The following is a 10,792-nucleotide window of genomic DNA, read 5'->3' as shown; positions in this document are numbered from 1 at the left end:
AAAAAATGATGTATTCGATATACCTTATCACTGTTACCAGAAAATACTTTTGTTCTTTTCATATATTCACATGTCAGACATTTCCCACATGGAAAATTTCCATTAGGAATGTGCTTTTTAAACCAATTTTGTTTAGTAGGGGATGGAACAAATTGGCTTTTAACAAGCTTGTCTCTTAAATTCACGGCATGTTTGGCTGTCAGATTGGGGAACAGACCTACTTCAGCAGATACATAAGAAACTGGAGCCTCTACTAGAGAGGAATTCTTCACATGCTTTTATCCCGCTCTCAACGTCCAGTGATTCTAGTATAATTGGACGTTGAGAGTTTATATTCGTCTATTCCCCATGATATTGGGATAAAAGTGTGTGAAGAATTCCTCTCTAGTAGAGGCTCCAGTTTTGAACATCATACTAGTTTTGTTAGTAAACTACTGAGATTTATATTAGACAATGATGTTTTCATGTTCGATGATAAAATCTTCAAGCAGTTAAGAGGCACTGCAATGGGGGCTACATGAGCCCCTACGTATGCCTGCCTCCATTTAGGAAAATGGGAGATGGATATTGTGTACCAAAATAGCCTTTCTAACAAACATGTTAATTTTTGGCTTCGATATGTGGACGACATCCTCTTAATCTGGGAGGGAGGCCTTGAATTGCTACAAATATTTGTTAACAAATTAAATCATAATATACGTCTTACTCTACAATACAGTTTCATGGAAATTGATTTTTTCGATGTTAAAATAAGTAATGTAAATGAGATATTAGTGAAAACTGCCACTGAAAGTCTCTTGATGGCTTCTAGCCATCACCCCCCCCCCCCCCACACCCTTATGATGAAAGGGATCCCCAAGGGACAATTCTTACGTATACGCCGTAATTGTTCTTCAAAAGTGAAATTTGATGTTCATGCAAAACAAATGCAGAATAGATTCATGGAGAGTGGGTACTCAAGGAGATGCATCAATAAAGCTAGAGCAATAGCAAGAGAGCAAGACAGGGATGAACTGCTGTTCACTAAGAAAGAAAAAAAATTACTCCACGATTCGTCTAATCACCAATTATAACTGCCATTGGAAGAAAATTAAAAAGATTCTACAGAAACATTGGCCGGTGCTTACCAGTGATTCTAATGTAGCTGCTGAAGTAGGTCTGTTCCCCAATCTGACAGCCAAACGTTCCGTGAATTTAAGAGACAAGCTTGTTAAAAGCCAATTTGTTCCATCCCCTACTAAACAAAATTGGATTAAAAAACATATTCCTAATGGAAATTTTCCATGTCAATATATGAAAAGAACAAAAGTATTTTCTGGTAACTGTGATAAGGTATATTGAATACATCATTTTTTCAATTGTGAAGGGGTGGTTTACCTACTGGAATGCTCTTGCCCCAGATTTTATTATTTTTATTTTATTTATAACCAATAAAGGGTACAGCAAAGCAAGTTGTATCATCAGCCCACCTCGCAGGGTGAGTGGAAGGGTAGAGATGACATATATGTTAAAGTACAGAACACAGTTAAAATTGGGACATTTTCAATGGATTCAAGAGTGTTCTAAAAAATATATGTTAGTACCACACTATTGGGGGTTTTATATTAACGTTACCTAAAATACAAACAAAAAAACAAAAACAAACATGTAGTAACCAATCCTATCCCTAAACTAAATCTGTAGGGCTGTGAGCTTTAGGGTTTATATTGTACTACTATACATTACAGGGAGTGCAGAATTATTAGGCAAATTAGTATTTTGACCACATCATCCTCTTTATGCATGTTGTCTTACTCCAAGCTGTATAGGCTCGAAAGCCTACTACCAATTAAGCATATTAGGTGATGTGCATCTCTGTAATGAGAAGGGGTGTGGTCTAATGACATCAACACCCTATATCAGGTGTGCATAATTATTAGGCAACTTCCTTTCCTTTGGCAAAATGGGTCAAAAGAAGGACTTGACAGGCTCAGAAAAGTAAAAAATAGTGAGATATCTTGCAGAGGGATGCAGCACTCTTAAAATTGCAAAGCTTCTGAAGCGTGATCATTGAACAATCAAGCGTTTCATTCAAAATAGTCAACAGGGTCGCAAGAAGCGTGTGGAAAAACCAAGGCGCAAAATAACTGCCCATGAACTGAGAAAAGTCAAGCGTGCAGCTGCCAAGATGCCACTTGCCACCAGTTTGGCCATATTTCAGAGCTGCAACATCACTGGAGTGCCCAAAAGCACAAGGTGTGCAATACTCAGAGACATGGCCAAGGTAAGAAAGGCTGAAAGACGACCACCACTGAACAAGACACACAAGCTGAAACGTCAAGACTGGGCCAAGAAATATCTCAAGACTGATTTTTCTAAGGTTTTATGGACTGATGAAATGAGAGTGAGTCTTGATGGGCCAGATGGATGGGCCCGTGGATGGATTGGTAAAGGGCAGAGAGCTCCAGTCCGACTCACACGCCAGCAAGGTGGAGGTGGAGTACTGGTTTGGGCTGGTATCATCAAAGATGAGCTTGTGGGGCCTTTTCGGGTTGAGGATGGAGTCAAGCTCAACTCCCAGTCCTACTGCCAATTTCTGGAAGACACCTTCTTCAAGCAGTGGTACAGAAAGAAGTCTGCATCCTTCAAGAAAAACATGATTTTCATGCAGGACAATGCTCCATCACACGCGTCCAAGTACTCCACAGCGTGGCTGGCAAGAAAGGGTATAAAAGAAGAAAATCTAATGACATGGCCTCCTTGTTCACCTGATCTGAACCCCATTGAGAACCTGTGGTCCATCATCAAATGTGAGATTTACAAGGAGGGAAAACAGTACACCTCTCTGAACAGTGTCTGGGAGGCTGTGGTTGCTGCTGCACGCAATGTTGATGGTGAACAGATCAAAACACTGACAGAATCCATGGATGGCAGGCTTTTGAGTGTCCTTGCAAAGAAAGGTGGCTATATTGGTCACTGATTTGTTTTTGTTTTGTTTTTGAATGTCAGAAATGTATATTTGTGAATGTTGAGATGTTATATTGGTTTCACTGGTAAAAATAAATAATTGAAATGGGTATATATTTGTTTTTTATTAAGTTGCCTAATAATTATGCACAGTAATAGTCACCTGCACACACAGATATCCCCCTAAAATAGCTATAACTAAAAACAAACTAAAAACTACTTCCAAAACTATTCAGCTTTGATATTAATGAGTTTTTTGGGTTCATTGAGAACATGGTTGTTGTTCACAGGGAGTGCCTAATAATTCTGCACTCCCTGTAATGTATGAGCACTATGCTAAGCTAGTAAGAATCAGAATGACACTTAATAGGGATGTACCCCATTCAGCTGATTAGCATTTCATACAGACCACAGCAATGCCAGAACAATAGTAAGCAGCATGACACTAATCATAACAAACACCATTGATGTAATAGTTAACCCTGTCTGAAAATTAATCTTACCAGTTCAGGTTCTTGGACATCATAAAATAAGTGTACGGTATCTATCCCAGGGTGGGGGGAGGTTTGTGTATAGTTTATGATTACCCCTTATAATAGTTGTGACCCTGGGAATGTCACCATTAGATACATTCCTGCAGCAAACAGATTGCAATCTAAGCTTTGTGAGTGACCAGAACAAGGGAATTCAAGCTAGAAGCTGTTAATACATTAATTCTCCATAGGGGGAAGGGGCCCATCCCCCAGTCGTGAGAGCAATAGTATATGAGATCAGGGTACATATTTAATATCAGTACAGGAAGAGAGGCGAACAATCAAAGTTAAAATGCAAGCTAATAGACACTTCCATTATTACATTCCCATGACAAGTAGGTTATTCTAGAGACCTAGGAATATAGGAGCATAAACATTTGTTGTCCGCTTATGCAGTGTTTATTAAGAATTTAATTTTAAGGAGGGAGTTTAGGGGTTCATGTATGAAGTAGACCAAGTACTGAGAATTAGTGGAGTTAAGGTGTAATATAAAATTTGCTGTCATTTTAGAGATACTATGAGAAAATAAAAACAAGGTAAAACAACAGAAGAGGCCAACAGGGCCAAAACAGTAGCGGAAGACATAAAATAGTAACAGTATACTGCGGTGGGCTTGTAGGCTGGCTCCCAATCAATTATTGTAATACCAATCCACCTTATATCAAAGGGCAGTGTAAAAGGATTAGAAGTCATATTCAACAAACTTATTATATCCCCCACGTGCATCATGGAATAAGATGAGTACTGTAAGAAGCCTTATTAAATTTTAGCTGACAGTGTGCATCATGGAAAAAACTCAAGTTGTGGTATTATTCAAAGTTCAGATTAGCCGATCAAATTTGTAGTAACATTCTAACTCAAAAGGCATAGGAATCAGCTAGAGTAGAATCTACAGGCGTTAGCCCACTCCCTCCTTGGATAGAGCAGGCGGTTCGTAGTATGGATCTGGTGGCCATCTTAGCTGCAGTAGTTGAAGGGAGCGCTCAGCTGCGCTGCGTTCACGGATGCTAAATGCAGACAGGTATATCCTGCTGGTATATTCGGCCCTCTCAAGTAATATGTTAGGAGAAAGTATCCTCGAGTTAGGAGTTATGTGTATTAGGGTGTCATTGGGGCAGTCTATAATCATAAAGGCCAGCTGCGTATCATGTTTAGAGGAGAATGTCCGTGGTGGGATAGACATAGGCAGTGTCCCAGTGGCAAGTTTTCCTACATATTGGGTAAGAGTAGAGTTCTCCAGCGAAGTGAAATACCCAGCAGTTCCTTCAGGGCCGCTTGCCGTCACGGAAGATGAGCACAAAGGGGACAGATCCTCTTTCTCTTGGTATATTGATGAATGGTCGACTAGATCGAGGTAGGAACGGGTGAGTCGTCCGTTGTGGTAAATCCATGTAGATGAGTACGGGGTAAGTTATGTGGATTTTGATCTGGAGAGTAACTTTGCATATTTACCGGCTCACTGTTTGTAAGGTTAGGCTTCACAGCAGCTTGTACCGCTTCATGTAGCCTCTCATAGCTCATAAGTAAGTGATCCAATGAAGGCTGGAAAACTGCAAATATCTGCACAGCCACATTGCACTCTGAATCCATTTCCCTGAAGTAGCGGGCATGCAATTAATATGTACAAAGTCCCTCGTGGGTTCTATTTTAGTCAAATGACTAGAAAAGATTGAAATATTTCTATCTGCTTGAGGTTCCCGGACAGCTTCTCTGTCAAGGGAGATGCAGATGGCATAGAATAATGGCAATATAGTATAGATTAGAAGAAGAGTTCTTTAGAGCAACAGAAGCTCGCAGCCATCTTCTAGAGCTGCCCACTGGAAGTCTCCTCTTGCCCCAGATTTTATGTTGGCAAAGAGAATCTTCAAAGATCGTATTAAAGAGCATAGGGATGACATTAAAGGAGAAATCCAAGCAAGTAGTGTAGCTAGAGACTTTCAGTTGAAACATAATAGCAATCCGGAATGTCTTTACAGGTATTGATAAAGGCCTTTTGCATGGTAGAGAAGGTGATAATGATAAACGCCTTCTCCAGAAGGAATGTAGGTGGATTTTTACCTCAAAGACTCTAATACCGTTAGGCCTTAACGAGAAACTAGACATGGCCAGCTTTATAGGCTAAAATAAAGTCTGACACTTTCTTTGCCTTTCTTGTCCGTGCTCCATTCACAATAAAGGCCTTTTGCTTGGTAGAGGAGGTGATAATGATAAAATAAAAAATATTGATTTGAGCATAAAGTACATACCGTGATCTTGCAATAGCGTTTATGCTCCTTGCGCTAATGATAGCGCTCCACTTGTAATCCAGTACTAAGTATTTTAAATAAGGCATCTTAATGCGGCCTATACGTTTAATGGATAGCACAGGACATAATGTTCAAGCTCGATACAAAATACCTCAATATATATACGGCTAGATTACGAGTTTGGTGTTAGAAGCTGTGCGGTGCTAACGAGCAGTTTATGCTCGCCGCTCAATTATAGACAGCGCTGGTATTATGGGTTTTTACAAACCCGGCGATAACCGCAAAAAAGTGATCGTAGAGCAAAATTTTGCTCCACATCTCACCTCAATACCAGCGCTGCTTACGTTAGTGGTGAGCTGGCTGAACGTGCTCGTTCACGATTTCCCCATAGGAATCAATGGGGGAGAGCTGGCTGAAAAAAAGTCTAACACCTGCAAAAAAGTAGCGTTTAGCTAGTAACGCAGCCCCATTGATTCCTATGGGGAAATACATTTATGTCTACACCTAACACCCTAACATGAACCCCGAGTCTAAACACCCCTAATCTTACACTTATTAACCCCTAATCTGCTGCCCCCGACATCGCCGACACCTACATTATATTATTAACCCCTAATCTGCCGCTCCGGACACCGCCGCCACCTACTTTATACTTATGAACCCCTAATCTGCTGCCCCCAACATCCCCAACACCTACTTTATACTTATGAACCCCTAATCTGCTACCCCCAATGTCGCCACAACCTACCTACACTTATTAACCCCTAATCTGCCGCCCCCAACATCGCCACCACTATATTAAAGTTACATTGTATCTAGCTTAGGGTTTATTTTTATTTTACAGACAAGTTTGTATTTATTTTAACTAGGTACAATAGTTATTAAATAGTTATTAACTATTTAATAACTACCTAGCTAAAATAAAGACAAAAGTACCTGTAAAATAAAACTTAACCTAAGTTACAATTACACCTTACACTACCACTGTAATTAAATTAATTCCCTAAATTAAATTAAATTAGCTAAAGTAAAAAAAAAAACCCACTAAATTACAGAAAATAATAAAAAAATTACAAGATTTTTAAACTATTTACAACTAATCTAATTCCCCTAATAAAATAAACCCCCCCAAATTAAAAAAAGCCCTACCCTACACTAAATTACAAATAGCCCTTAAAAGGGCCTTTTGCGGGGCATTGCCCCAAAGTAATCAGCTCTTTTACCTGTAAAAAAACTACAGATCCCCCCCAACATTAAAACCCACCACCCACACAACCAACCCTACTCTAAAACCCACCCAATACCCCCTTAAAAAAACCTAACACTAACCCCCTGAAGATCACCCTACCGGGAGATGTCTTCATCCAACCGGGCAGAAGTGGTCCTCCAGACGGGCAGAAGTCTTCATCCAGACGGCATCTTCTATCTTCATCCATCCGGCGCCGAGCGGGTCCATCTTCAAGACATACGATGCGGAGCATCCTCTTCATCTTGAGTCTTCTTACTAAATGATGTTACCTTTAAGTGACGTCATCCAAGACGACGTCCCTTCAATTCCGAATTCTATCAGCCAATCGGAATTAAGGTAGAAAAAATCCTTAATCCTTAATAAAATTCTATCAGCCAATCGGAATTGAAGGGACACCATCTTGGATGACATCACTTAAAGGTACCGTCATTTAGTAAGAAGACTCTGGATGAAGAGGATGCTCCGCGACGGATGTCTTGAAGATGGACCCACTCCGCGCCGGATGGATGAAGATAGAAGATGCCGTCTGGATGAAGACTTCTGCCCGTCTGGAGGGCCAGACTTCTGCCCGTCTGGAGGACCACTTCTGCCCGGCTTGAATGAAGACTTCTGCCCGTCTGGAGGACCACTTCTGTCTGGTTGGATGAAGACGTCTCCCGGTAGGGTGATCTTCAGGGGGTTAGTGTTAGGTTTTTTTAAGGGGGTATTGGGTGGGTTTTAGAGTAGGGTTGGTTGTGTGGGTGGTGGGTTTTAATGTTGGGGGGGATCTGTAATTTTTTTTACAGGTAAAAGAGCTGATTACTTTGGGGCAATGCCCCGCAAAAGGCCCTTTTAAGTGCTATTTGTAATTTAGTGTAGGGTAGGGCTTTTTTTTATTTTGGGGGGCTTTTTTATTTTGTTAGGGGGATTAGATTAGGTGTAATTAGTTTAAAAATCTTGTAATGTTTTTATTATTTTCTGTAATTTAGTGTTTGTTTTTTTTGTACTTTTGTAATTTAGGGAATTAATTTAATTATAGTGGTAGTGTTAGGTGTAATTGTAACTTAGGTTAGGTTTTATTTTACAGGTACTTTGTCTTTATTTTAGCTAGGTAGTTATTAAATAGTTAATAACTATTTACTAACTATTCTACCTAGTTAAAATAAATACAAACTTGCCTGTAAAATAAAGATAAACCCTAAGCTAGCTACAATGTAACTATTAGTTATATTGTAGCTAGCTTAGGGTTTATTTTATAGGTAAGTATTTAGTTTTAAATAGGAATAATTTAGTTTATGATAGTTATTTTATTTAGATTTATTTAAATTATATTTAAGTTAGGGGGGGTTAGGTTTAGGGTTAGACTTAGATTTAGGGGTTAATAACTTTAATATTGTGGCGGCGACTTTGGGGACAGCAGATTAGGGGTTAATAAATGTAGGTAGGTGTTGGCGATGTTAGGGAGGCAGATTAGAGGTTAATAACATTTAACTAGTGTTTGCGAGGCGGGAGTGTGGCGGTTTAGGGGTTAATATATTTATTATAGTGTCGGCAATGTCCGGTTCGGCAGATTAGGGGTTAAAAAATGTTTTAAAGTGTTTGCGATTTGGGGGGCCTCGGTTTAGGGGTTAATAGGTAGTTTATGGGTGTTAGTGTACTTTTTAGCACTTTAGTTAAGAGTTTTATGCTACGGCGTTGTAGTGTAAAACTCTTAAATACTGACTTTTAAATGCGGTACCAGTCTTGACAGGAGAGGGTGTACCGCTCACTTTTTGTCAGACTCGTAATACCGGCGCTATGCAAGTCCCATTGAAAAAATAGGATACGCAATTGACGTAAGTGGATTTGCTGTATTTCCGAGTCTGGCCAAAAAAGTGAGCGGTGCACCTGTACCTGGAAGACTCGTAATACCAGCGGGCGTTAAAAAGCAGCATTGGGACCGGCCAACGCTGCTTTTTAAGCCTAACGCAAGACTCGTAATCTAGACCTGAAATAAACTATTATTATAAATAGTATAGCACAGAAGTACATGAATAACTCTACTACTTGTACTCCGTCAGCTTAGCACACCATCTGTTTAGGGCTCCAGCAATATCCAACATGAATTCTAATATGTTTCTACATAGAAGTCTATTATGAGAGGGATTTGGCTTACACGCTCTGTTATGCAGTTGTATCTCACCCTGTACGCTTGAGGAATATAAAAGAAAAATTGGACTTGTAATATGATTGTGCTCAAGCCATGTTAACGCACAGTGGGCTAGATTATGAGTGGAGCACTATCGTTTGCAAGCGAACGATATTGGGTTTTCATGGCCGTTTGCGCACAAGTTAAATTGCGCTCTTATTACAAGTTGAAAGAAAATGAGAACGCATGAGCATGAGCGCAATAACGATCTACCCTAGAATGATTACTGCGACTTCAGAGCTCTAGTTACCTGTTACGCTTGAATAAAAAGTGTCACAAAACACATAAAAAATACATTTAAAAGTACAGTCACACTCATAGTAAAAAAAAAATAATTGCACAAAAAAGTTATAAAAGTTTAAAGATATGAGGTCTCATATGTTAGAAAAAAAAGGCAGGCAAAGGGGTTTAACATAGAGATACATACATATATAAGTCTAAATATGAATATGTATGTATGGGCATGTGTGTGTGTACATATGTATTTATGTATTTCTATGTGTTTATATGTATTTACAGACATATATACACATATAAACATATATACACATCAGTATATATATACATACATGTTGTATACATATATAAGTGCATTGGAGCCCTTTGCCGTCAAGTAGATAAAAACATGAAAGATCATTAATGCAATATTCATAGTTAATGAAGTGTTACACTGTGTATTTAATGTAAATATTACATATTCCAATGTTTTGCACATAGGGGAATATGTTCTATGTATTTTTAAATAGATATCCCAGTATATATATATATATATATATATATATATATATATATATATATATATATATATATATATATGCAAAATAGAAATGGCTGCAGCACACCAAGTCAGATTTATAACATTTTTATTACAAGCAGTGAAATACAGGCGACGTTTCGGGCTTCTGCCCTTTCTCAAGCCAAGTGATTAGTACATAATCCAACTCCACCTTTTATAGGCAGTACATGTGACAAACTACAGGTGTAGGTAATTACAATTGTAATAGTGCATCTTCTTTTAAAAAAAGAGAGAAAAAGAATAAACTGTGATTTTGTGTCATAATCATAACTATGCATTTCTTATATGAAAAAAACATTGTGATTCTGAACATTTATAATTCTTTAAACACCTTCTTATTGTTTAAAACCTAGTGATAATATGAGAGAAAAAAAATATATAAAGTGACCTAAACGGTCCATTATCTTAACTGTGAATTATGTGAAACATTTTCTTGTTAGTGAATTTCATTACCATCTATTAATGATATTTGGAAAACCTTTATTTTATTAAAAACAGTAATCAAACTAACAACTAAATTCTAATCTTGCAAGATATGTTGTTTCTCTGATGGATGTTAACAGGGGAATGCACACACTCAAATGTTATTTACTATATGAGAACCAGAAAGACAGCGTTCTAAAAGAAAAGCTTATAATCTTTCCAAACAAACTCTTTTTATGTTATGTTATTCAGCACATTTCTTTTTCAAGTTGTTCTTTTTTCTTTATGTGAATCTTGATCTAAATCATGGAGAAAAAGTTTACAATAAATTATCAATTATCAAAATTAACCCATTATAGGAACAAAAACAGGTTATAATCTTTATTTAAACCTTTAGGGTGCATACTTTCTAGTCTATTAATCCAAATGACC

Source organism: Bombina bombina, chromosome 3, assembly GCF_027579735.1.
Source record: "Bombina bombina isolate aBomBom1 chromosome 3, aBomBom1.pri, whole genome shotgun sequence".
In the NCBI taxonomy this organism is placed as follows: Eukaryota; Metazoa; Chordata; class Amphibia; order Anura; family Bombinatoridae; genus Bombina; species Bombina bombina.
This window is presented reverse-complemented; position numbering follows the sequence as displayed.